We start from the raw sequence: 13555 nt of genomic DNA on the forward strand, positions 1-13555 counted from the left end.
TTACCTAGCTGAGAGTCCTGCCATCGCTCAATGTTATCTTCATTCCTCTTTGAATAACCAACCACATTCCCCCGTAACTCTTCTGTACTGCTGGGAGTATGAAAATATTTTCTCAAATTGTGCAGAGATGTTTTCGCTCTGAACACGCCCCCACAACACAAAAAACCAACCCAGACTGCAAGCTGTAGTCACCCAAGACGGCGACTACTTAGAAATGTTACCCAATGCCAGTGGTGACACATGCCTTTAATCTCAGTACTCGGGAGGCAGAGGCAAGAGTATCTCTGTGAATTCAAGGCCAGCCTGGTCTACAGAGTAAGTTCCAGGACAGGCTCCAAAGCTACAGAGAAACCCTGTCTCAGCCCCCGCCCTCCCCCCCATACACACACAAAAAGCTACCCAATAATCTGTCCTCATTTTAGAGTATTATGTTGAGTCTAAGAGTTTCTGCCATTTCTCAATTCATTTCTTCTCAACTGCCACAATAAAAAGTGCTAAATGGAGTCACTATCCTTGTTAAGTAAGATGCAAATCACAAGAAAAATCACACTGACTCATGCTTACAGCATTCAGACTGTAGGAAAGGAAATGTTTTTTTTATAAAAATGTTCATCTGTGATAAAAGGTGTTCACTTCTATACTTGTAAGGGTCTTTGTTAAATACAGGCAAATATGACTCCTTGAGCTTTGTTCCCACACTCCTAAGTACTCCTCAGCTCCCTTGAGCAAGTTATGTTCCCTTGTTAAAGGCGTGAAAATAGTGCACAGATGCTGGCTAATCTATTAACCATCCAAAGTGCTCCCGTTCGCTGTGATTTAACAGAGGAAATGGGGAATTAGATGCACTCTGTACCCTAAATCAGACACTTTTATTGCAGCTCCCCAGTATCTAGATAGCAATGTTTTTGTCCACAAGGAATGTCCTGCCAGGGAGAGAAGTCTCAGCAGGCAGCAATTAGCTGCACTCCCACAAGAGGCCTCACGCACATGGCAGAACAGCACTGGCTACATACACTCTGTCAAACTGACTGCTCAGTGCACTGCCAACAAGCATCATTCCCACAGCTTCTCCTCTTAGGTTTCGGGCTAGGTTCTTCTCATCGACTCTCACAGTAGACAGAACTGAAATGTTTGCCCGAGCCTGAGACTCGTCCTACTGACTGGAGGACCCTGCACGCCACCCAGTATTCCCTCATCCTCACCTGCTGCACTGAATCCAGTTATCCCAAGTTACCAGCTTTCTTTAGCCCTGGCCACATTCGCTCTTGCTAGCTTTCCCTCAGTCACTATAGTCCCTCTCCCTCTCCTTTTCTGTTTCCTTCTTCCCTTTGTTCCTTCCTGCTTGGGAGAGGCAGTGCCAAACCCAGGGCCCCATGCATACCAGACAAGCACTCTACCAGAGTTACACCCATGGCCCTATATGCCTTCTAATCATAAAGTAGAAAGTCAATTCCTTTGCCTCCCCAACCAAGGAAGTAGAGGGGATTGGTTGCTAGGTGTCCTAGAAGGTGCTGCCGACACCTGGGCAGTCTAGGGCAAGCAGTAGAAGATGTGTGCAACTGCCATGGCCCCACCGCTTGACTTTCTAGCAGAAAGAGTTTATCCTCAGGCGTCTCAGGTCCCTCACTTCCGTTTGGCTGGTTGTTCAGTTTGTTTTGAGGAAGGGTCTTACACTGGTCTCTAACTCAGGATGGATGGCCTGAACAGATCTGCCTTCATGCCCTATGGACTGGGGCTAGAGGTGCGCGCCTACACACCCAGCTAAGTTCCTCCTTCTACAATGGAAACTATTAACGGTGCCTGTCGGTGACTCCAAGAGCTGATATGGCAAAGGCCAGAGAACGGTGCCTGAGGCAGAGTAAGCTCTCAAGGGAAGCTGACCATTATTATTCACTTCCGCCTCTAGGCTCCTACATCAGGCCAGACACCCTCTCCTTCAGAAAGTAACCTAACAAGGAAGGCATTCTAGGTCTCTCTCAGGAAATGGTGCCTGAGAGAAACTAACCCCTATTAACAGCCACTCCTGAATTCCACATTTCCAAGTGCTTCTGCATTTTCAATTTTGAATTATTAATTTAATATGTCACAAAACTCATCTCTAATGGAGGCAGAAGGGAGGCCTTGTCAAAGTTCATACATATAAAAATCAATTCAAATACAATTTAAGAAAACCTGTTTTTTACCAAAACTACACAGAAAGCTCCAAGGTGAGCAGCCTGAAAGGCTGCGCTGACTCACCTGCTCAGAGGCACTCCCTGCTGAATACAGAGGAGGAAAGGAGCGGACAGAAGGAGGGCCTGGAGAGTGAGGCGTGCATGCTGCCCGGCAATAACCATGAGTCACTAAGAAAACGAGAGGGCGTGGCACCCTGCCCTAGCTACAGCTACTTGAGGCTCACACAGGAGGATCACTTGAGCACACTTCAAGGCCAACCTAAGAAACAAAGCAAAACTTTGTTTAAGGCCAGGCGTGATGGTACGCGCCTTTAATCCCAGCACTCGAGAGGCAGAGGCAGACGAATGTTTGTGAACTTGGGGCCAACCTGGTCTATGCAGTGAGTTCAAGCATAGCTGGGGTTATGTAGAGAAACCCTGCTTCAAACAGACAGACAGACCCCAAAACCTGGAACAGTCTAGACAGAAATATTTGCTTTAATATCATATACTTTTATATGTCTATGGGTTCCTCAATTAAAAACAAAACAAAAAAACTATCTTATGTGTACAGTGTGCATATGTGATGCCCACAGAAGCCAGCAGAAAGTTGGGACTGGACTTAGAGACAGTAGTGAGCCATCATGTGGGTACTAGGAATCAAACCTGGGTCCCTTCTAGAAGAGTTCCAGTGTTCTTAACTGCTGGCTGAGCCAACTCTTTAACCCATTTTTGGGGTTGTTTTGTTTTTTGTTTTTCGAAACAGAGTTTCTCTGTAGCTTTGGAGCCTGCCCTGGAACTCACTCTGTAGACAAGGCTGGCTTCGAACTCACAGAGATCCTCCTGCCTCTGCCTCCTGAGTGCTGAGATTAAAGGCATGCGCCACCATGCCCAGCTTCTGACCCAATGTTTAAAAACAACTGATATTTATTTTTGCCTCGGAAGCACTAATTTGTCTTGCAGTGAAATAAATTATCTTTTTTGAGCATATAACAGCAATTAGACAGCAGCAGAAAAATCACATACAGAAGAGTGTCACAGGCCTGATACAGAGAATGGACAAAGCAAGGAAGCCATCCAGAGACAGCTGAAACTACTACAGACAAAGACCTGGTGGCTGAGGCCCTTCTGGCCATGGGTATACTTCAGTTAAGAGTCCAAATGACTATGGAAAGGTAAAAGTTAAAGTAGAGTGGTTAATATGATCAACTTGACCCAAGGGACTTCCCAAAAGCAAATATTAATAGCACCAATTTCAGCAAACATCTATATTCGCACAGTAAGAACACATTTGCATTACTACCTAAGCTTTTAGCAAATTGAGCCACAACAATAAAACCTCACCTTAGTCTGTCTTCACTCTCCTTTAAGTAGCCCTCTTGGGGAGAATGAGAAGTTGGCAGAAAAGGTTTAGATGGCTTACTGCTAAAAAAACAACAAAGACAAATTACACTCAAGAAGAAATTATTTCCCATAGTTCATACATTACTTTCTACAGTTCTGGTACACTCAAAGGTGATTAAGTCTTCAGTAAAACTGGATTTCAAAAACTTGAACAATGGCTTTTTTCAAGAATCTTTTTGTCAGAAGCTCTACTCTATTCCTTAATACCTGTTTCTATTTTTGCTTAGTGTGTTTGTTCAACTGCTTCTGCAAAGTTGGTGACTGAATGTGTAGCTCTGACACGAAGACCAATACAACTCACCCTCAGAAGGGGCTTCAGCTCACGTCTGAGCTGCCCAAATGAACAAATCTGCAAGTCCACATGCAAGAAGTCTCTGCAAGTATCAATAATAGAAACAAGAACCACTGGTTTTGTTTTAAGCTTCATTTTGATGGCTGCTCCACCAACATCATCAAATTTCCAAGGATTCACTGCCACCTGGATCATACCTGACACTCACTTCATAATGAAGCTCCTGGCTGTGTACATCAACACAGTGCAAACCATCCTCCACTAAAGCCACCATACATTCACACTCCAAATACACCCTGACACACACAGCCACCATCTGCCTCATTCAAGAGATGTGTATTAATATAGACTGAAATCTAAGACAAAAGGAAGGGCCAGACCTAGCAAGTTGCTAGCTAACAGAACCAAGGGTTTTGACAAGACTATTACGAATGTGGACTGAGAGGGTTAAAGAGTTAGTGGAAAGCATTCCATTTCCAAAAAGGAGGAGCGCAGATGCTCCACTCGACCCTTTTCTCAATGATCCTAGCCAAGTTTGAAGGCCACGAAAAGGAATAAGCAGATGGTTCAATGTGAGTAAGTCAAAAGGAAGTTGCATTTGCCTTATTCGGCTTCCTAGCAACTAAACCAAATGATGCCAAAAAAGCCAGCCGGCTCTAAGGAGCAGCACTGCAGGGTATTGGAAACCCAGTGGTCGGGCAGAGCAGAGAAAGCCTTAAGACACCCCCACCTGGCAAAACAAATCCTTTGCCCACCAATATCCATCCACCCTTCCCGGTTCCCTGGAGCTCCAGCTTCGTCTACCTGCCCATGCTGAGGGCAGCCTTTCAAACTCCGCTGACATCAGTGGAGCAGACTGGCACTACTTTCAAAACCTAACTCCCCACTTCTGCATTGGAGCAAAGGCTCCACGCCCTCTTAGCACACTTCAACCAGCTGGACAAAGGATTCTGCAGGCCAAAAAGACAGCATCCTTGCCACCCATGGTCACACGCTCCTGAGACACTCAGGCGGGTTTCACAGGCCATGATCCCAGAAGCCTGAAAGCAACCCTCAAAGAGACAGGGTGTGCTCCAATCTTCTTAAAAACAGACTGAGTAGCCAGAGATCAGATTGGAGGCTTCCCTGAACAGGCTAAACTGCCTTGGTGAGAGTACCTACACACACATGCCATATCCCCATACATGCAAATGATCAAACCATGTCTGGGATATTATTAAACATCTAGTGGTCACCCTGACCAGGCAATGCAGTGTAACTGGTTGGCACCCATTAAGTCAGTGGTGGGTAATAAGTCAAATACTTCAACAATAGGACTAATAAATCTGTTTTAATAAACAAATCCTCCCAGATGTTCAATAAACAAACATGTTCTGGTGCATTACGCTGAATCCTTGTAACCACCATACAAGCTGGAACTTCAGCTTCCACACATTCACAAAGCAGGACTAGGAAAGTTAAGGCTCATCTTGCAGGATTTCACATACCTACAAAGCCTAAGCTCAATTCCCCATGGGTCAGACACTAAAGTCCTGACTCCTTTAAGCAATTCCTTAAAATGTATTGTTCACGTGTGAGAGATGCATGAGTGCAGCTACATCTGTGTCACCACACACATGTATGTGGAGGCCAGAGGATAGAGAACTCTCTGCAGTTGGTTCTTGATGTTTGCTATTCTGTGAACTCCATGTTAGCTGCCCTTCAAGCTTCTGGCTAATGCTCTCATCTCCATCTCCCATATTGTCACAGGGATGCTAAGATTACAGACACACATGCCACCACATCCAGCTTTTCTCACGTGGGTCCTGGGGTTAAATTCGAGTCATCAGGCTTGCAGAGCAAATGCTTTTACCCACCCAGACATGACAATAACATCCCTGACCCCAACTTCTTTTAATACCTCTCAGCCCAGTACTCCAAGTCAGCAAGCTGTTTTTGGTTTGGTTTTGTATAAAGGAAAGGCCAAGGAAGAGGGGGTGAAAACACTGTCATTTTAAGTGTTTATGAAAAGTACGCTAACATAATGATAATTTTTAAAAAATCCTAATCCGAGGGCCCGAGAGATGAGGGAGGCTCCATAGCACACTTGCCTGACCTCTCTTAGCCAAGGCATACCAAGTAGGAGCCTTTGGTCTAACAGCAACTCGAGACTGTCTAGATATGAATGGGGAGAAATAGAACTCTCCCTGTAGGTAAGCAAACAAGAATTTCCTCAGAAGGTAGTTTGACAGTTTCTTAAAAAGTATAATAGGATCTAGAGGAATGGCTCAATCAGTAGAATGCCTGCTGAAGAGAGGGCTGACTTCAATCCCTAGCACTCTGTCTTTTTTGTTTTTGAAAGCACTCCTGTTTAAAGGGGGGGTAGGGGGCAGAGTGAGCTGAAGAGCTGGCTCAGTGGTCAACAGCACAGACTGCTCTTGTAGAAGATGCAGAGTTGGATTTCTAACACCCTCTTCTGGACTCCATCGGCACCTGACTCACATATGCACATAACCCACACACAGACATAAACATGTACTTAAAATAAGTCTTCACTTAAACAAATACACCCCCTCAAAGAGAGAGAGAGAGAGAGAGAGAGAGAGAACAAAAACAAAATAGCACAGCTGGGCAGGGCAGCATGCATCTGCCATCTCAGTGCTGAGGATCAGAGACAGTAGCATCCTTAGGGAGTGCTGGTCATCCAATCCAGCTGCCGAGGCAAAACACCCTGCCTCAAAAAATAAGGTAGAGAATGACATCCAACACTGACATACGGTCTCTGTACATGTACACACACACAAAGTAAAACATATATTCACCATATAAACTAGTCAGTTCACTCCTAGATACTTCCACAATAAAAATGCTTGTTTTCTTACTATAATGAAACAGCTATGGCTGTAATTACTTTCACAGTTATAAAGGCTTCACATGCAAACAGCTAGATCCATCTAGATCACAGGGCCAACAGGAACCCTGTGCTCCAACACAGAACTCTTCTGGAGGCAGTGTCCTTAAAGGCTAATAGTCTCCCACCAGTCATGACCTCAAGCAGCTACCTCCCAATACCACCACATTAAGGAATCAAGATTTGGGGGACACACACTGGAACCACAGCAGACATATCTATCTGCAGACTGTACATGTACTATACATGCACTCTACTGTTTCCAGGGTCTTTGTGTGAAAAGCCACTGGAAATCAACCAACAGATTGTCACATAGTCATGCCTTCATTGAGCTGCTTTAGCAAAGCACCAGAAACCATGTGGCTTAAAAAACAAAATTTTAGCCAGGTGGCACACACATACCTTTAGTCCCAGCACTTGAGAGGCAGAGGCAGGCAGATCCTTGTGAGTTCGAGGCCAACCTGGTCTATAAATCTAATTCTAGGACAAGTAGAGAAACCCTGTCTCAAAAAAAATCAAAAATCAATTTTATTTCTTAGGATTCTGGTGGGAAGCCCAAGGTAAGGATAGTTCACTGCAGGTCTCTCCCTGGCTTACAGACAAGTGCCTTTCAGAAATCTCTTTCTTCTTGTAAGACAATCAAGTAATCCTACAGGATCAGGGCACACACCTCTGTCATCATACAACCTTTACCTACTACATATTCTGTCTCAAATACAATAAACAGCTGGGATTAAGAGTTTCAATACATGGCCCCACCTCGGATAGATATTTCCTGCTCAGGGGCAGACCACACCGAACAGAAGAATAAAGACACCCTGCTGGACCTAGGGGCATGCCATCTTCTGGAAGTTCAGCCCCCAACTCTGACAAAGACTCCCTGCTGGATCAGAGGTCATGCCAGACAACAGAAATACAGACCACAAAGACCAAAAGACCAAGGAACAAACTATCATTCAACAAAGACAAACTCAGAAATCGATACCTAGACACCAGTGTGAGAACACAATCAACAACAGTCAGGGCAATATGGTACCACCAGAGCCCAGCATCCTATTACAGGAACTCTTGATTATTCCAACACAGCTGAAGCACAAGAAAATGACCTTAAAACCAACTTTATGACAATGACAGAGGTTCTTAAAGAGAAAAAAAATTTAAATCCCTTAAAGCCAAGAAAAAATAAACAGTTGAAGGAAATCAAAGCTGTTCTCGACCTGAAAATGGAAATAGAAGCAATAAAGAAAGTACAAACTGAAGGAACCCTGAAGATGGAAAATCTAGATAAGTGAATAAGAACTACTGACACAAGCATCACTGACAGATGATAAGAGATAACAGATATAAGAGATGGAAGACAGAATCTCAGTTGTAAAAGATAAGTTAAAGGAAATAAAAACATTGGTCAACGAAAATGTTAATTCTAAAAAATGCCTGACATAAAACATCCAGGAAATCTGGAAGACTGTGAAAAAACCAAACCTAAGAATTATAGGCATAGAAGAGAAAGAATCCCAACTCAAAGACCCAGAAAATATTCTTAACAAAACCATAGAAGAAAAATTTCCTTACCTTAAGAAGGACATGCCTATTAAGGTACAGGAACACCAAATAGATTAGACCAGAAAAGAAAGTCCCCCACCACATAACAATCAAAACACTAAACGCACAGAACAAAGAAAGAATATTGAAAACACAGGAAATAATCTCACACCAGCAAAACAAAAAAGAAGCAAAGCACTAGCATAAACACACATACACACACACACACACACACACACACACAAAACCACCACCAACAACAACAACAAAATAACAGGAGTTAACAATCATTGGTCATTACTATCTCTCAAAATCAACTCAATTACCCTGTAAGAAGACAGGCTAACAGAAGAGATGTGAAAAGAGAATCCATCCTTCTGTTGCATACAAAAACAACAACTCAACATCAAAGATAGACATTACGACAAAATTACCCAGTAAGAAGACAGGCTAACAGAAGAGATGTGAAAAGAGAATCCATCCTTCTGTTGCATACAAAAACAACAACTCAATATCAAAGATAGATATTACCACAGAGTAAAGGTTTACAAAGATTTTCCAAGCAAATGGACCCAGGAAGCAAGCTGGTGTAGTTACTCTAATATCTAACAAAATAGGCTTCCAAACAAAAGTAATCAAAAGAGATCAGAAGAAATACTTCATACCCATCAAATAAAAACATCCACCGAGATGACATCTCAATTCTTAACTTCTATGCTTCAAACACAAGGACACCCACATTTGTAAAAGAAACATTACTAAAGCTTAAATCACACATAGACTCTCACACATTAATAATCGAAGACTTCAATGCCACACTCTCACCAATGGACATGTCATCCAGACAAGAAACTAAACAGAGAAATAACAGAACTAACAGATGTTATAACTCAAATTAACCTATAGCAGATATCCACAGAACATTTCACCCAAATACAAAAGAATACATGTTCTTCTCAGCACTGCATGGAATCTTCTCCAAAATTGACCACATAATCACAAAGCAAGTCTTGATAGATACAAGAAAACTGAATTTATCCCTGGTATCCTATCAGACCACCACAGATTAAAGCTGGATTTCAAAAACAACAGAAAGCCTACAAACTCATAGAAACTGAACAACTCTTTACTGAATGACTACTGGGTCAAGGAAGAAATAAGAAATTAAAGACTTCCTAGAATTCAATAAAAATGAATGCACAACATACCCAACCTTTGGGACACAATGAAAGTTGTGCTAAGAGGAAAATTCATAGTACTAAGTACATAAAGAAACTGGAGACATTCATACTAACAACAGCACACCTAAAAGCTCTAAAACAAAAGAAGCAAACACACCTAAGGGGAGTAGATGGCAGGAAATAATCAAACTCGGGGTTGAAATCAATAAAAAAGAAAAGAGAAGAATACAAAGAATCAGGGAAACAAAGAGTTGGTTCTTTGAGAAAAAGCGACAAGATAGATTTTTTTGGCTCTTATCCAAACCAACTGAAGGGCAGAGAGAAAATATTTAAATTAACAGAAAGAGGGATATAACAGACACCATGTAAATCCAAAGAATCATTAGGTCATATTGGAAAATCTAAAAGAATGGACAATTTTGTTGACAGAAGTTAAATCAAGATCAGATAAACAATTTAAATAGACCTATAGCCACTAAAGAAATAGACCCTCCCAAAAAACCAAAAAAAAAAAACCCAAAGCAAGACGCTTAGGACTAGATGTTTTATTGCAAAACTCTACCAGACTTTGAAAGAAGAGCTAATATCAATAATCCTCAAATTATTCCATAAAACAGAAACAGAAAGAACATTGCCAAATTCCTTTTATGAGGCTACAGTCACCCTGATACCCAAACCACACAAAGATTCAACAAAGAGAATTACAGACCAATTTCCTTCATGAACATTGATGCAAATATACTCAATAAAATACTTGCAAATAGAATCCAAGAACACATCAAAAAGATCATCCACCATGATCAAGGTTTTATACCAGAGATGCAGGGATGGTTCAACATGAAAATCTGTCAATATAATCCACCATATAAACAACAAAAAACAAAACAACCAACCATATGATCATGTCATTGGATACCGAGAAAGATTTTGACAAAAATCTAATACCCTTCATGATAAAAGTCTTGAAGAGATCAGGGATACAAGAAACATACCTAAACATAAAGGCAATTACAGCAAGCCCATAGCCAATATCAAATTAAATAGAGAGAAAAATCAAAACAATTCCAATAAAATCAAGAACAAGACAAGGCTGTCCACTCTCTCTACTATCTATTCAATACAATATTTGAAGTTCTAGCTAGAGCAGTAAGACAATGAAGGGAGATCATGGGGATACAAATGGGAAAGGAAGAAGTCAAAGAATCACTATTCACAGATTTAATATACAGAAAGAACCCCAAAAATTCTACCAAGGAACTACTACAACCAATAAACACCATTAGTAAAGTAGCTGGATACAAGATTAACTCAAAAAAAAAAAAAAAAAAAATCAGTAGCCCTCCTCTATATAAATGGCACATGGGCTAAGAAAGAAATCAGGGAAACAGCCAGGTGGTGATAATCTCAGCATTCAGGAGGCAGAGACAGGTGAATCTCTATGCATTCAAGGCCAGCCTGGTCTAGAGCTAGTTCCAGGGCAGCTAGGGCTGTTACACATAGAAACCCTGTCTGACAAAAACAAAAAACAAACAAACAAACCAGGGAAACAACACAATAGCCACAGATAATATAAAACATCTTGGGGTAACTCTAACCATGCAGGTAAAGACCTCTATGACAATGACTTCAAGTCTTTGAAGAAATCAAAGGAAGGTATCAGAAAATGAAAAGAATTCCTATGCTCAAGGGGAGTAGGATAGTAGGATTACCACCAACGGCCCTAAACAGAGACTCTCAACAGAGGAATCTCAAATGGCTGAGAAGAACTTAAGAAATGCTCAACATCATTAGCCATCAGAGAAATGCAAATCAAAACAACTCTGAAATTCCATCTTACATCTGTCAGAATGGCTAAGATCAAAGAGAGGATGTGGAGCAATGGGAACATTCCTCATTGCTGATAGGAGTGCAAACTTGTACAGCCATCTTGGAAACAAATGTGGCAGTTTCTCAGAAAATTGGTAATCAATCTAGCTATATACCATCCCTGGGTATATAGATTCCCAAAGGACAAGCCATCCTGTCACAGGACACTTGCTCAACTATATTCATAGCAGCTATATTTATAATAGCCAGAGACTGGAAATAATCCAGATGCCCTCAAACAAAGAATAGATAAAGAAAATGTGGTATGCATTTACACAATGGAGTATTACTCAGCTGTTAAAAAAAAAATCATGAAACTTTCAGGCAAATGGATGGAACTAAAAAAACAAAAAGCAAAACAAAACAAAACAAAAACATCATGAGTGAAGTAACCCAGCCCCAGAGAGGCAAACATGGTTTGTACTCACTCTTAAGTGGATATTACCTGTAAAGGACAATCATGCTATAAATCCAGAGACGCTAAGTAACACAGAGGACTCAAGGGGCTAGCAACATACACAGATCTCCCTGGTAAGAGGAAATAGAATAAATTTCCTAGGGTGGACTGGGGGTGAGTGGGGATGGGAACAAGAGGGATCAGGTTGAGAGGATAGAGGAAGAGAGACAACTGGAATTGGGAGGCATTTCAAGGACAAGGTAGAAACTCCCCGGAATCTAAAAGGGTAACCCTAGCACAGACTCCTAGTAATGGAGGAGATGCAGTCTGAACTGGCCGTCTTCTGTAACAAAGCGGAGGGACTGGGACACCAACCCAACCACAAAACCTCCAACCTACAGTTTGTCCTGACTGTGAGATGTGCTGGGGTAAAGGTGGCACAGAACTTGGGGGAATAGCCAACCAATGACTGGCCCAGCCTGAGACCCATGCCATGAGAGGGAGCCCACCCCGACACTTCCTGCAGAGCCAGGATCCAGGGGCTGGATAGCCCATAGATCCAGGATAGAACCAAACATGAATGGATTTAAAAAAAAAAAAAAAAAAAAAAAAAGTCAATGAAATTATTTCTAATAATACTCTTGATATACTTCTAGACCAGAGCCTGGCATATTGGTTACCAGAGAAGCTTTATCCAGCAATTAATGGGAGCAGATGCAGAGGCCCACAGCCAAAATTATACAGATCTGGGAATCCTGTAAAAGAGGGGAAGGATTATAGGAGCCAGATGGGTCAAGGACACCTCAAGAAAGCCCACAGAATTACCTAACCTGGGCTTATAGAGGCTCATAGAGACTGGCCAACAACCAGGGAGCCTGCATGGGTGTGTCCTAGGTTCTCTGCATGTATGTGAGAATTGTTTAGCTTGGTGTTCTTATGAGACACCTAACAGTGAGAGCAGGATCTGTCTCTGACTCTTTTGCCTGCTTTTGAGACCCTTTTCCTGCTACTGGGTTGCCTTGTCCAGCCTTAAGATGAAGGGAGTCGCCTGGTCTTATGGTTGATACGCCATGTTTGATTGGTTGATATTCCTGGGAGGCCTGCCCTGTTCTGAAGGGAAACAGAGGAGGAGTGGATCTGGGAGAGAAGGGAGGTGGTGGTAGTGGGCATTGGGAGGAGAGGAGGGAGGGAAAAGTTGAGTTGGGATGTGATATATGAAAGAAGAACAAATTAAAAAAGAGAGAGTTTCAACATATGAACTGGGGAAAAGGACTAGGGCTGAGACACAGCTCAGTAGGAGAGCACTTGCCTGTGTGCAAGGACTTGGGTGTGATCCCCAACACTGCAAATAAATAAATAACAAGGAAAGGGAAACAGATTCACCTCCAGCAATATGGATGAATCTCAAAATAATTACACTGAAAGAAGACAAAAACAAATAACCCTGTAGGCATGTTCCGCACGATTCCCTATATATATTGTTTATAAAATTATATTATAGACAACTTTATAAAAATGCAAACTAAAGTAGTGACAATGACAGATTGTTGCTGAAGACAGGCAAAAAGGCAGACTGAATTACAAAGAGGCCCAAGAAAGCTTGGGGAGATGATAGTGTGTTCACTGTCTTGATTATAAAGATAGTCTGACATCCACTGGCCAAAATCAAGCTATACATCTTACTGTGCAGCTTATTATTATACTTCAGTTATAAAGCTAAAATTGTAAAAACCCCAGCTTCTTCCACATTTATTTATTTGTTTGTTTGTTTTGTTCCTTTTACCTCAGTAATGAGCTTCAACACTTTCAGGCTTTGTGCTAGTCAGAAGT

The 13555-nt window shown here is 41.9% G+C and overlaps 1 long non-coding RNA gene across 2 annotated transcripts in view; it reads right to left on the minus strand.

The window, feature by feature from the left end:
• Positions 1–14: 14 nt before the first annotated feature.
• LOC127229978 (uncharacterized) overlaps positions 15–13555 on the minus strand; it is a 29761-nt gene continuing 16220 nt past the window's right edge. The window contains exons 2-3 of one of the 2 annotated variants that reach the window (XR_007835159.1): positions 3498–3578; positions 15–90 (exon numbers count right to left, since the gene is read on the minus strand). This is a non-coding gene — a long non-coding RNA (uncharacterized LOC127229978). Of the gene's footprint in view, positions 91–2243; positions 2434–3497; positions 3579–13555 lie in introns of those variants that run through there. The other variant, XR_007835158.1, reaches the window with a different exon arrangement.

This window comes from Phodopus roborovskii, unplaced genomic scaffold, assembly GCF_943737965.1.
Source record: "Phodopus roborovskii unplaced genomic scaffold, PHOROB, whole genome shotgun sequence".
In the NCBI taxonomy this organism is placed as follows: Eukaryota; Metazoa; Chordata; class Mammalia; order Rodentia; family Cricetidae; genus Phodopus; species Phodopus roborovskii.